Raw genomic sequence first — 14,022 nt, forward strand, 5'->3', positions numbered from 1 at the left:
AGGAGGGTTTCTTCTGCGGCCTCTCTGCATGGTGGATCGATGGCCGGCACCCTGTGTCTTCACACTTCTTCCCTCTGTACATGTCTGCATGCAAAATTTCTCTTCTTGTAAGGACTCCAATCAGATTGGACTAGGGCAAGTCCTTAATGACCTCACTTTATCTAAAAGCACTTTTAAGGCCCTAGCTTCAAATTCTGTGAATAGTGTCACATTCTCTCTCTCTCTCTCTCTCTCTCTCTCTCTCTCTCTCTCTCTCTCTCTCTCTCTCTGTGATACTGGGGATTGAACCCAGAGGCACACTCCCAGCCCAACTTCATTTCTTATTTAGAAACAAGGTCTCACTAGGTTGCTGGGAACCTTGATAAACTGGCTGATTTCGAACCTGTGAGCCTCCTGTCTCTGCCTCCCCAGTACTGGGATCACAAGCGTGCACCACCATGCCTGGCCTGTCACATTATTTTTATTTTTTATTTGGAGACAGGGTCTCCCTAAGTTGCCCAAGCTGGTCTACAACTGCAATCCTTTTTTATTTTATTGGTACACTATAGTCTCGCATTATAATGAGGATCATGTTGACAATGGCAGATATTCACACAGTACTCGGTGCCCCCCCTTCCCCTTTTCCCTCCCTCCCAATACTGAATGTCCAGGTTAACAATGCTATACTCACATGTATATGTATATTCGAATGTAGCTTTTCCTCGATTAAGCTCACCTTTTTCCTCCCCTACCCTTCCTTTCTAGTTTTGCTGAGGTTTCCTCTCTGGAGTCCCTCTGGCATCACTAATACTCCTAAGCTTGAGCATATTAGAGAAAACATATGTCCCTTCTCTTTCTGTGCTTGGCTAGTCTCACTTATGGAGAACATAATGTTCTCCGGGTCTATCCATCTTCTTGCGCATGACATGATTTTGTTCTTCTTTATAGCTGAATAGAATTCCATTGTGTGTATTTCCCATAATTTTGCAATCCATTCATCTGTTGATGAAGACCTAGGTTGGTTCCATATTTTGGCTATTGTGAAATGTGCTGCTATGAACATGGGTATGTGTTTGTTACTGTAGTTCTCTGATTTCAATCCCTTTGGAAAGATACCCAGGAGCGGTATAGCCGGATCATATGGTGGATCCATTCCCAGTTTTCTAAGGAATCTCCACACTGATCTCCATAGTGGTGGAACTAGTTTGCACTCCCACCAACAGTGTAAAAGAGTTCCTCTTCCCCCATATCCTCACCAGCATTTGTTGTTGTTTGACTTCTTTATGCTTGCTACTCTGGTTGGGGTTAGACAGAATCTCCATGTAGCTGGGATTACAGGTTTATGCCCTCATTCCCAGCTCTGAATACTCTCACATTCTGAGATGTTAGGTGTTAGAACTTTGATAGGCTTTGGGGGCAGGGCGCAGTTTAGCTCAAAACATCTTCCAAGTCTCCATTACCAATGCCGCTGTTCCGGGCTGCAGCCCATATCTCTACTGGAAGGGCCTCCCTGTCCTGGGGGTTGATCTCGGAGGGGCTCTAGAAAGCAGTCTCTGCTCCATGTGTATATTTTCTTTTGGAGAGTTTGCAACTGGGTTTATCCATCCCTCTTTTTCTCCTCTGGGAGAAACTGGTTCAGGGAAGCAGTTATAGGAAGAGGGGACAGGTTGTCATCTTGGAAGGTAACACTAGGAGTCTTTAAAAAAACACACAGTATATAGCTGGGCATGGTGGTGCATGCTTGTAATTCCAGCATTTGGGAGGCTGATACAGGAGGACCAGGTTTGCAGACGGCCTCAGCTACTTAGTAAGCCCCTTTGCAACTCAGTGAGACCCTGTTTCAAAATAAAGAATAAAAAATAGGGCCGGTGGTGTAGCTTGGAGGTAGAATGCCCCTGGATTCCATCCCCAGTACCACAAAACAAGACAAAGCAAAACAAAAAACAAAACAAAACAAAAAACTCAAAAAGAACAACAACAACAAACACAGTAAATAACACTCCAGAACTAAACCCCACTGGAAGATTAGGGAGGACGGTGCTGGTCAGCAGGGAGTAGGGCTGACAGGATCTCTAGGGTAGATGTGCACAGCGGGTGTTTACCTGAGACACTCATCAGACGTCTTTGTAGTCAACCTGCTGGCATGAGGGGTTCTGGCCCAATGGGAATGTCTCCATTTTTTTAAAATGTGGTAATCAAGATTGAACCCAAGGGTGTTCTAGCTCTGAGCTACACATCCAGCCCATTTTTTTTTGCTTTTGTTTTTAAACAGGGTCTTGTGTGGTTGCTGAGAATCTTCCTACATTGCTAAGGCTGTCTTTACACTTGCCATCCTCTGTCTCAGCCTCCTAAGTATTGGGATTACAGGTATACACCACCATGCCCAGCTTTTTTTTTTTTTTAATGGCTGTGGGGATTGACTCCAGGGACATTCTACCTTCAAGCTATACCTGCTGCCCTATTTGATTTGGAAACAGAGTCTCACCAAGTTGTTGAGGGTCTTGCTAGGTTGCTAAGGGTGATTTTGTACCTACTGTCTCAGCTTTTGAACCTCCTGTCTCAACCTTCCAAGTACCGGGATTCCTCCCAAGTACCGGGATTACAGGTGTGTGCCACCACCCTTTTTACTTTTTACTTGGTCACAAAAGACACCGGTCAAAAGCAGTTCAGTGGCAGGATGACCCAAAAGCCAGATGGCCCACCTGAGGCCAAGGCCCCAGCATCTTTTTGTGGCCACCTGTTGGTCTCCTTTCTGGTCTTCCTGCTTTTCCCCTTTGCCCTTTAGTCTATTCAGTACACAGTGGCCAGAGCACTCTTAGAAACACAACCAGGTCGCTGCGCTCCTGGTCTCCAACGCTCTGCCTCCCACCAACAGCCTTAGCATGGTCCAAGGTGGCCCACGCTGCTGGTCCTGCCCTGCCTTTCATGCCTTGGGCCCCTGCTCTGAACAAGGGGCATGCTTCCAGATTCTCCATCCTGGGATCTCCTGCTTCCGCACCTCCACACAGGGGTCCCATAGCCTCCTGGGATTCAGTCAACCCTCAGAGCTCTGAGCAAGCTGTGCCTTTGAAGCTTTCCCCTCTCCACCCCTAAGCTGGGCCCTGGTGGGCATCACTCCTCAATAAGCCCTAAATGAGGGTTTACTCCTGCTCCCTTTCTATCCTCATTAGAATGCAAGGTGCTAAGATGCCGGGCGTGGTGGCACACGCTTGTAATCCCAGCATTCGGGAGGCTGAAACAGGAAGATTGTTGTTTTTGGACAGGCCCAGCTATTTAGTGAGGCCCTTTACAACTCCATCAGATGCTTTTTCAAAATAAAGAGTAAAAAATTGGGCTGGGGGTATAGCTGGGAGGTAGAATGGCCCTGGGTTCCACCCTCAGTACCCCCCCCCCAAATAGAATGCAAAGCACACTGAGATGGGCAGGGACGAGTTCTGCTGTGTGCTTCCTAGACTACAGCCAGACTCAGAGCTGCTGGGAGCAGATGCCCAGGGACTTAGAATGAATGAGAGTTAGTGAGTACACACGGGGACAGAAGGACAAGACGTCTCTGAAGCAAATGTAGCCGGTCCACTGAGAGTTGGAGAAGTTTGCAAAGGAGTGTAAGGTTTGGAGGGGCAGGAGAGGAAGCCATGGTGCCAAGCTCTCTGTCTTCCTATCTTTAAAATGATCACGATGTCATCGCTGGGCACACCCTATGTGGTGAGTGCTGGTGACCCTGCACTCGCCTTTCCAGTCTGAACGTGCAGTCCCTGTGGGACCAGGGTTAGATCCCCTATGTCCTAGGCAGCCTCCTGACCTCCAACGGAACCAGCCTGGCCAGGCTCCCAGCACCCTGCTCACCTGGGAGCACCATGGGGTGAGCCCTGCGTCCCCATGCACAGTGGCATCCACCCTCTTGAGCCTCCTGGAGGCAGGCAGGGTCCTAATGGAGGGACCCACCAGCCAATGAGGCTGATGTCTTTGGTTTGGTGAGAGAGCCCCTGCCTGGCCACTGGATGGCTCTAGTTTTGGTGAAGGAGCTGCCAGGAGGGGCTTGCTTGGCCTGTCTCGGTGCTGGCTGGCAGGTGGCTTCCTGGACTCCCCTGGGCCAAAAGGGGGACCGGGCTCCCCAGAGCAGGAGGATTGGGGCTGTGGGTGGGAAAAAGACCCTGGGAATTTGGGGTCCCCTCACTGTCCTCTCAGCAGCCCAGGTGAGGGCACCTGGAGGGCCTTTTTGGGAGATGGCCCCATCCCCATCCACTTTATAGGACAGGTACTTGGGCCCCAAAGAAGGACGTATCTGGGCAAGGCCACTACCGAGCCCCCAGTGGCCCAGCCCTTCTCTGGGCCTAGAAAGGCTTCCTGGGCCAGGCCCCAGTGTGCATGGAAGAGTGGCAGGCCAGCCGAGCCTTGGAACAGGCCACCCGTCAGTGAGGCCTGTGAGGCTCAGGGCCTAACCCTGCAAACACAGCTGGGCTTAGCAGGGCCATTCTCAGCCAGGCCGCCGCCATTGATCGCTCTGGTTGCCCCAATGCTTCAGGATGCCCTGAGCCCCACGTCAGCCCGAAGGCAGCCAAGGACTGGGACCTCATGAGGAAGCGCACACCAGTGATCCCCTTCTTGGAGGGGAGTGGTGCTGCCTGCGACCCCTTCTGTCCCCTCATGGGGCTGTAGGCATTATGCACCTGGGAGGCCGTGGGTGAAGGCCCTTGGGAAGGAGGCCATCAGTCCCACAGCTCAGGCTCCTTGCCTAAAGGGAGTCCGAGCCCTGATTTCATGTAGTCACTCAACAAACCCCGACCTGGTTGGTTTGTGGTTTCATGGGGAAGGATGCGGGGCTGAGGGGCAGGGCGGAGCCAGTGTCGAGGAGTGGATGTTGAGCTGGTCTGGGGGCTAGGAGGAAGGCAGAGAGCCCAGGCCAGGCACAGGCCGGCGCCCATGTGAGAAGTCGGGGGTAGAGCTGTGGAGGGGTGTAGGGGTGGCTGGGGGTGCGCCAACAAAGGGGAAAGTTGGGTTCCCATTGAGAAGACTCTTGTACCTCAAAGCAGGGATGGAGGAGTGTGTATCATGTCCTAAGACTGCCTTCCATGTTAAGGAACTGGGGAGTCTTGATAACAAATATTTTATTGTAGGTACTGGGGATGGAACCCAGGGGCATTCTACCTCCAAGCTGCACCCCCAGCCCCATTTTTTATTCTTTATTTTGAAACAGGGTCTCACTGAGTTGCAAAGGGCCTCACTAAGTAGCTGAGGCTGGCCACGAACTGCCATCCTCCTGTATCAGTCTCCCAAAATCTGGGATTACAAGCGTATATCAGTATTCCTGACTCATACCCATTTTGCAGTCAAGCATACTGCATCAGAAATGGGGGAAACTGGGCCCGGCTTGGTGGTGCAGGCCTGTAATCCCAGGAAAAGAAATGGGGAAAACTGGAATGTGAACGTAGCCCATGCAATTGCCAAAGCCTAGGCTGCTGCCTCCCGGCCCCAGTCTCCAGGGGAAGGAGCGCTGGTGCGGCCTTGGGGTCCGTTGCCCAGACCTCCTCCCACCCTGCATTCATGGAGGAAGGCACTGGGGCCCCCAGCTTGGCCCCTCTCTCCCTTTCCTGCTGTGACACCCTGACACCCCCAGTGTCCCCAGGCCAGGAGTTGGTTAACCATGCAGCCCTCTCTGCCCCCCACTTAAGTGGGCTGGGCGGGGCCGGGGATCTGTATGTTGGCACACAGCACACAGCAGTGGCTCTGGCCCTGCCATTAGCCCCTAGGCATTTGGGGCCCCTAAACTTTTCCCTGCAGCCTCTCACCAGCCCTTCTCCGCTGCGCCCACCCTTAGCTCACCCCCAAGGGCACACACTCCCCGTACCCTTTACTTCTGTGCACCCCAGGCCCTCTTTCTCTTCAGGATCCCCCTCTCCAAGAAAAGTGAAAACACATGGTTTCCTGGGCAACCACATCCCTCCTCCCAGCTCAGCCCGGACCTCCCAGCGTCTCTCCACTGTTCAGAAGAATAGTTCAAATACCAGCCTCACCAGGCGGAGCTGACAGAGGCTGATTTCCCACCCAAACCCCTCTCTCTGAGGGGCAACAGCTCTGCTCCCCTCAAACCTGGGGGCCCCGGATCCTAGTGAAAGTTCTAGACCATCGCCCTGGTTACCACGCAGGTTCACACTGCTGTTGGCAGAGAAACGCACTGCTGTTTGGCATTTAGATGGGGAGATTAGAGCCCAGAGAGGGAAGGGGCTCCCTCCAGGTCACACAGCAAAACTGTGGTCTGACTAAGGGGCTGAAGGGAAAAGGAAGTAGAATTGATTGCGTACCTACTGTGTGTCAGTGCACTGGACTCTCTAGAGACATCATTTTGTTGGTCTTTCCCACAGACCTGTATGGTTAGTTCTTATTTCCATTTTATAGTTAAGAAAACCCAGGCTCAGGCTGGGCGTGGTGGCGCACGCTTGTAATCCCAGCATTCAGGAGGCTGAAACCTGGAGGATCACGGTTCGCAGACAGCCTCAGCTACTTAGTGAGGCCCTCTGCAACTCAGTGAGACCCGGTTTCAAAATAAAGAATTAAAAAAAAGGGCAGGGGGTGTAGCTCAGAGGTCGAATGCCCCTTGGGTTCCATCTCCAGACCCGCAAAAAGAAAAAGAAAAAGAAAAAAAGAAAACCCAGGCTCAGAGAGGCAAAGTACCTTGCTGCAGGTTGCCCAGCCAATGAATGGCAGAACCGAGTCTCAGGGAGCTGGGTCTGTCTGCCCCTCGGGCCAAGGTCTTTCTACTAGACCTTGCTATCACTGCTGGGTAATCATGGGGGCGCTGAGGCGCCTTCTTGAAAATGGTTGCATTTCCTCTGGACATTTTGGCTGAAGTTGGCTGGGGGTTGGGCTCCCGGGGAGCTCCTCTCTTTCCTCTCTCAGCCTCAGATGTCCTAGTCAATATTTCCCATCCCAGAAATAGAGGCGCTAAAGCCAGGCATGTGGCGCACACTTGTAATCCCCGCGCTTGGGAGGCTGAGACAGGAGGATCGCACAGGTTTGAAGCCAGCCTCAGCTACTTAGTGAGGCTTTCAGCAACTTAGTGAGACCCTGTTTCCAAATAAAGTATAAAATAGATCTGGGAGTATAGCCCGGAGGTAGAAAGCCCCTGGGTTCCACCCCCAGAACCGCAATAAATAAATAAATAAATTAAATAAAATAAAAAAGAAAGAAAAGAAAAGAAAAAGAAATAAAGGCGCCATTATACAATCCACACCTTCTCTTTGGGCCTCAGTTTCCCCACTGGCAATGAGAGGGGCGTTGGGAAGGAAGACCGATTCCAGCCTGGCACGGCTAGCTTGAGCCTCACATCAGGTCTCTGTATCTCACACAATTGCATATGTACAAATCCATAGAGGATGAGGAGTGTGTGGGGTGCCGTGCATGGCCAGGCGTGGGGGTATGAGGAGACAAAGGGAGGCGGTGGGCGTCATTTCTCATGAGGGTGTATGCGTGTGCTTTATGTAAGGGGGACTCACCTGGAGGCGCAAGGTGGAGCGTACATGCGTTAAGTGCATGTGATTATATTTGTGTATGGGGGAGGGTGGCTGTGAGTGTTTCCATGCGTGTTGGGGTGAGTGTGTGTGCATGCGTGTAGGTGATGGTGGTACATGGGTCTGTGTCCAATTCAGCCTGCCTGGGAGTGTATATGGTATGTGCATACATGCACACACATCGCGTGACTGGTGTGCTTGACTGTGTGGGTGGTTTGGGTGGCTGCGCGTGTCATGCCTCCGCCCGTTGACTCCCCACACAGAGGCTGAGCAGGCGCAGGGGAGGAGCCCTCAGGGCTCCAGCTCTAGGCGCTGCCCTTGCGGCTCTGTCAGGAGCCTGGGAGATGCTGGACGGCTGCAGCCCCAGCCAGGTCTCTGGGGGAAAACCACGAAAGAGAAGATCTTGATTGAAACATTTCATGTCACGCACGTTAACTGATTTCCTTATTAGAAGCACATTTTTCTCCCAGCCTCTTCTCCTTCCTGAACTTGTAAAGCAGAAAGGGAGGGGCCGCTCCAGGCAGACCCAAGTCCAGCCCCCTCCTCCTCTGCGCAGGTCAGCAGGGCTGCAACCAGGTCTCAGGCTAGGGAGAGGGGGTCACCTGGGCTCAGGTCTCCCCCGCTTCCTCCTCCTCCGATCGTCCCTGTCTGGAGTCCCACCGTCAGTGAGTCACCAGTTACTTGGGGCTTTAAGTCAAAGTGCGAATGTGTGCGGCCGGATCTCCAGGCCCTCTGTCACTCACACATGGTTCCTGTTGTGGACCCTCGAGCTTCCTCCTCACCTGTACAAGGGGAGACCTCGGTTACTGATGCAAGGGGGGGGGGGAATTGCCATCAGGCATGTGACCTTCAAAGTCCACTGTAAATGAGGCTGTTCCCGTGACACTAGCAGTGTGCAACACTTGTCTCTCGTGTGGAGGGCACAGATGAAGGCCTGGCAGCTCCCAAGGAAGAGTGGCCTTTGCTTCAGGCCGGGCAGGCAGCTGCAGGGCAGCAGTGGGATGCGGATGCGCTCACTCTCCTTCCACTTGCCTGGGGCGGGGGGCGCGGGGGGCGCTATCGCGCGCTTGTAATCCCCGTGCTTGGGAGGCGGAGACAGGAGGATCTTGCTGGTTCCGAGCCAGCCTCGCTGGCTTAAGAGACCCTGTTGCCTAATTAAAAAAATATAAAATAGAGCCGGGCGTGGTGGCACAGGCTTGTAATCCCCGCACTTGTTAGAAGCCAGCCGCGCTGGCATGAGACCCTGTTTCAAAAATATAAAATAGGTCTGGGAGTGTAGCCCGGAGGTAGAAGGGCTTCCAGGAACCCCCGTACCACCCCCCCCCCAAAAAAAAAGGCTGTAAAAAGGGAGGGAAAACACGATCCCAAAAGCTCCAGCCGAAGCTTTAAGCAGCCACTGCTATCCCTGTGAGTCAGAAGAGGAAACCAAGAGTCTGGTGAGGAGAGGGGAGCGGGCCTCTACCCTGCCTTTGATTCAGTCAGCAAATGGGTTGGCGCAGCCCCTTCTGTTGGGCTGGAGATGGGAAACGGCCTGTGCCTGTGCCAGGAGACCCCAAGGGGCAGGCGAGTGACGGGCCCTGGAGCGTGGAGATGAGCATGGCCACTGGACAGGGTGCCTGACGTGGCCGGTGGGCCCGAGAGGGCTTTCTGGAATGGGTGGCAGCCTAATAGGCAGAGGGGCTGGGCCTGCAGGGCTGCCCCTCCGTGGCTTGCTTGGTGGACAGGTGGGTGTGTTTACACACCTGCAGGAGCCTCCAGGCACAGCAGGGCACTGCTCTCTGGCTTGTTTTGCCCTCTGGCATGGGGCGGGGGCAGTGGCTGGGCCGAGGGCCTGCTGCTGGACACGTCCCTTCCCTTCCACATGGACTTCCTGGGAATGAGCAGGGCCTCTGAGCAGTTCCTGTTCCCAGCGGCTCAGAGTCGCCAGGCCAGGGAGACACGGCGTCCCTGCTCGCTCGGGTGTGGGAACAATGCTGGGCGCAGAGGAGGGCCACAGGAAGCGCTGCGGGGACAGCGGGGAGCTGGCCTGGGGCTGGGGGTGACTCAGGGACTTGTGATAAGGTGAGATGACTCCCAAGGAAAACAGCCAGAGTCGGGGAGGCGCCGAAATGGCCAGAGCCTTCACGTGTCTCCCTGCAGCAGACAACCTTAAATACCATCAAACCAAGCACGTAGAGAAGCAGCAACTGCGGCTCAGAGAGGTCAGGCTGCAAACCCAAGGCCACACAGGAGTGTACCCTGGGGCCCAAGGCCAGGCTGACTCCAGAGACTGCGTGTCAGGCCGGGCTTCCTAGCACACAGCTGCCTCGGATAACCAGGCACAGCTGTGTTTAAGCCCAAGGCCTGCTAATGGGTCTGCATCACAAAGTCAGGGTTCCCATCAATCCCCCCAAAAGACCGCCAGCAAAGAGGACCATTGGCCATTATAACAAGGAAATGTTGGAAATGTCTCAGCTCCCAAATACAAGGGAACTGCAAATAGAAATAATCACAGTAGAAACCCTAGCCACTATAGGATCTTTTGGGGTTTCATATGCCTGGTATGGAGTGGGGTAGGGTCTCCATCGTAAGACTCTGGGGTGGGGGAGGCTTACAGCTGCTCCTCCAGGCTGAGTGTGAGCACCTGCTGAAGGGTGCTGGGACTGGAGGCCCCTCAGTTCCCATGACCTTGGACAATTATTTCATTTTCCTGAGCCTCAGTTTCTTTATTAGTAAAACAGGCTGGGTGTAATCTCAGTACTTGGGAGACTGAGACAGGAGCAGTGCAGGTTCAAGGCCAGCCTTAGCGACTTAAACCCGGTTTCAAAATAAAAAAGGTCTGGGTGTAGCTTGGAACCCCTAGGTTCAATCTCTAGATTCACCACACGAACAAACAAACAAACAAACAAACAAACACAAACAAACCCAGGACCATGATAAATAGCTCCAATGGGGTAGTTCAGAGACTTAAAAGCAATACCTCAGCCAGGCGTGGTGGCTCACGATTGTAACCCCAGCATTTGGGAGGCTGAGACAGGAGGATCATGTTACTTAGTGAGGCCCTTTGCAACTCAGTGAGACCCTGTTTCAAAATGAAGAATGAAAAATAGGGCTAGGATAGGCCCTATTTTTAGAATATTTTAAAAACATTTTTAGAATATTTTTTAAATAGAGGTAGGATGCCCCTGGGTTCCAACCCCAGTACTGCAAAAAAAAAAAAAAAAAAAAAAGTAAAGCAAAAGCAATACCTCCCAGAGCGCCTGGCCCAGCCCCAGAGCGGCTCAGTATTGTTCAAGCTCTACAGGCTGCCCTGCCCAGTTTGAGGAAGTAGGCTCTGGCTGGAAACTTCTTAGGATAAAAGAATGTTGGAGAAGGACATTTGAGATAAGGCAGAGCCAGCCTCTCTTACACAGGAGGGGGACTTCAGGAATTAGGGAGGCTCTGGGCCTTCAGATCCACCCCTCCCTCATTCTGGGCCTCAGCCTCCCAGCCTGGGGCTGCGATTAGCTCACAGTGCCCAGCCCTCCCCGTCCCCGCCAGGACCCCAGGACCCAAGTCAGACGCATCTCTGCGTGTCTTCCTTTCACTTTTATAAAACAGCTCTGACTGAGGTGTGGTTAACACACAATAAACTATATGGATTGAAAGTGTACAGTGTGATAACTTTGGGCACATGTTTGTGTTCATAAAACCATCACCATACTCAAGAAAGTGGACCAGCGCATCGCTGCCAGGAGTCTCCCTACGCAAACTCACCCGCCCCACCACGTCCCCAGCGAACCACCCACCTGCTTTATGTCGCTATATATTAGTTGGCACTTTTAAGGCTTGTGCAAACATTTTACAGTGTGTACTTCTATAAGTATGGCATTTTTCATTCAGCACGACTTCCTCATGATGGGCCCTTATCATGCACAGATCAATAGTTCATTCCTCTTTACTACAGAGTAATATTCCATTTATGAATATTCCACAGTAGCAATATTTTAATCCAGTCGTCTGTTATGGGCATTTGATTTGGAATATTTCCAGTTTTTTACTGTTATAAATAAAATTGCTATGAGCTGGGCATGGTAGAATGCCCCTGGATTCCATCCCTAGTACTGCAAAAATAATAAATAAGTAAATCTACTATGGTAATTTGTATACACCTTTTTTTTGGGGGGGGAGGTACTAGGGATTGACCCCAGGGGCATTCTACCTCTGAGCCATACCCCAGCCCTATTTTATTTCTTATTTTGAAACAGGGTCTCACTAAGTTACTGAAACTGGCCTCAAACTTGCAATCCTCATTTCTCAGAATCCAACTACTGGAATTACAGGCATGCGCCACCAAGCCCGGTGCACATTCAAGTCTTTATATGAACATAAGCTTTTGCTTCTCTTGGATAAATACCACGAAAAGGGAGGCCGGATCCTAAAGTAGATGTAACTTAACTTTTTAAAAATTTTGCATTGGTGCATTGCAGTCACGCTTCTTAGTGGAGTACAAGATGGTGGAGGCGTATGTGCACACATCACCTAGGTGGCCCATACCCAGTTCCCGCCCATTCCCTCCCTTTCTCCCTCCCCTTTTCTCCTCCTCGCGCTCCACTTAGTGATTGGCTTTGATCGGAGCTTAACTTTCTAAAGCTAAACTGCCTCTCAGTGTGGTCCTCCCCTTTCATTTAATTCCCAGTCATCGTGTGCCCTTGCGAGTATTTTGTATGGTCAGCCTTTTCCCAGGTATCCTAACAGGTGTGTACGACTATCTTATTGGGGTTTGATTTATATTTTCCTTATGATGAATATACTGAGCTTCTTTGTGTTTGCTTATTTATCACCTGTATATCTTCTTGGGGGAAGTCCCTTTTCAAATCTTTGCATATTCATTAATTGGGTTCTTTCTTTCTTTCTTTCTTTCTTTCTTTCTTTCTTTTTTTTGTGGTACTGGGTTTTTCTACCTCCGGGCTATACTCCCAGACCTATTTTTTTTTAATATATTTTATTTGGAAACAGAGTCTCACTAAGTTGCTGAGAGCCTCACTAAGTAGCTGAGGCTGGCTTCGAACCCGTGTAATCCTCCTGTCTCAGCCTCCCAAGCACAGGTATTACAAGTGTGTGCCACCATGCCTGGCTTAATTGGGGTGTTTGTTATCTTATTGTTGAGCTGTGAGTTCTTTGTATGTTCTGAGTACACGTTCTTTATAAAACATTTGATTTGAAAGTATTTTTCTTCCAGTCTGTGGCTTGTCTTTCTATTCTCTTCACTGTGTCTTTCATTTTTTTTCTTTTTCTTTTTTTTTCTGAATTACTGGGGATTGAACCCAGGAGCATTTTACCTCCAAGTATACCCCCAGCCCTATTTTTATTCGTGTGTGTGTGTGTGTGTGTGTGCGCGCGCGCGCGCGTGTGGTACTAGGGATTGAGCCCAGGGGCATTTTACCTCCAAGCTGTACCCCAGATCTATTTTTTATTCTTTATTTTGAAACAGGGTCTCTCACTAAATTGCAGAGGGCCTCACTAAGTAGCTGAACCTGGCTGTGAACCTGTGATCCTCCTGTCTCAGCCTCCCAAGTACTGGGCTTACAAGCGTGTGTCACCACACCTGGCTTATTCTTTATTTTGAAATGGGATCTCACTAAGTTTCAGAGTTCCTCACTAAGTAATTGAGGCTGGCTGGAACCTGCCATCCTCCTGTCTCAGCCTCGCAAGTAAGTACTGGGATTACAAGCGTGCACACCACGCCCGGCTACTGTGTCTTTCTTAAATTGGTGAAATCCAACTTACTCTTTTTTTGTTTCTTTCCTGGATTGGTTGTAGTTTGGGTATTGTATGTAAGAAATCCTGTCTCACCTGGGCCTGGTGGCACACACCTATATCCTAGCACTTAGGAGGCTGAGACAGGAGGATCACAGGCTTGAGGCCAGCGAGCTATAGCTAAGCAAGACCCTGTTTTAAATTAAAAAAAAAAAAAGGGAGGGGGAGAGAGAGAAAGTCAGAGCCCTCTCTAGTATCAGCTTGAGTCATGATCGGCACATGTGTGTGAGAAAGATAACCAAGGCAAGAAGGGAACGGTGCCCGGAGCTTTGACAAGAATGTAGATATAGCTTGGGGGACTTCAGTTAGATTGCTATTAAAAGTCTCATCTCAGTAATAGGGAGGCAACCCTAGGCTGCAAGCGACTCTTAGCCTGCCTAATAAAGCTTAAAATGAAGCTGGGTATGGTGGTACACACCTGCAATCTTAGTACTTGGGAGGCTGAGGCAGGAGGATCACAAGGTTGAGGATAGCATCAGCAGGTAATGAGATTCTCATCAACTTAGCAAGATCCTGTTTCAAAATTAAAAAAATAAAAAGGGCTGGGGGGGTGTGACCAGAGATAGAATGTTCCTGGGTTCAATCTCCAGTACCAAAAAAAAAATCTTTTTTTTTGGCCATATTAGGAATGGAACTCAGGGGTGTTCTACCTCCAAGCTATATCCCCAGGCCTATATTTTTTTATTCTTTATTTTGAAACAGGGTCTCACTAAATTGCAGAGGACCTCACTAAGTAACTGGCTAAAAACCTGGATCCTCC

Source organism: Muscardinus avellanarius, assembly GCF_963383645.1.
Source record: "Muscardinus avellanarius genome assembly, chromosome: 3".
Lineage (NCBI taxonomy): Eukaryota > Metazoa > Chordata > Mammalia > Rodentia > Gliridae > Muscardinus > Muscardinus avellanarius.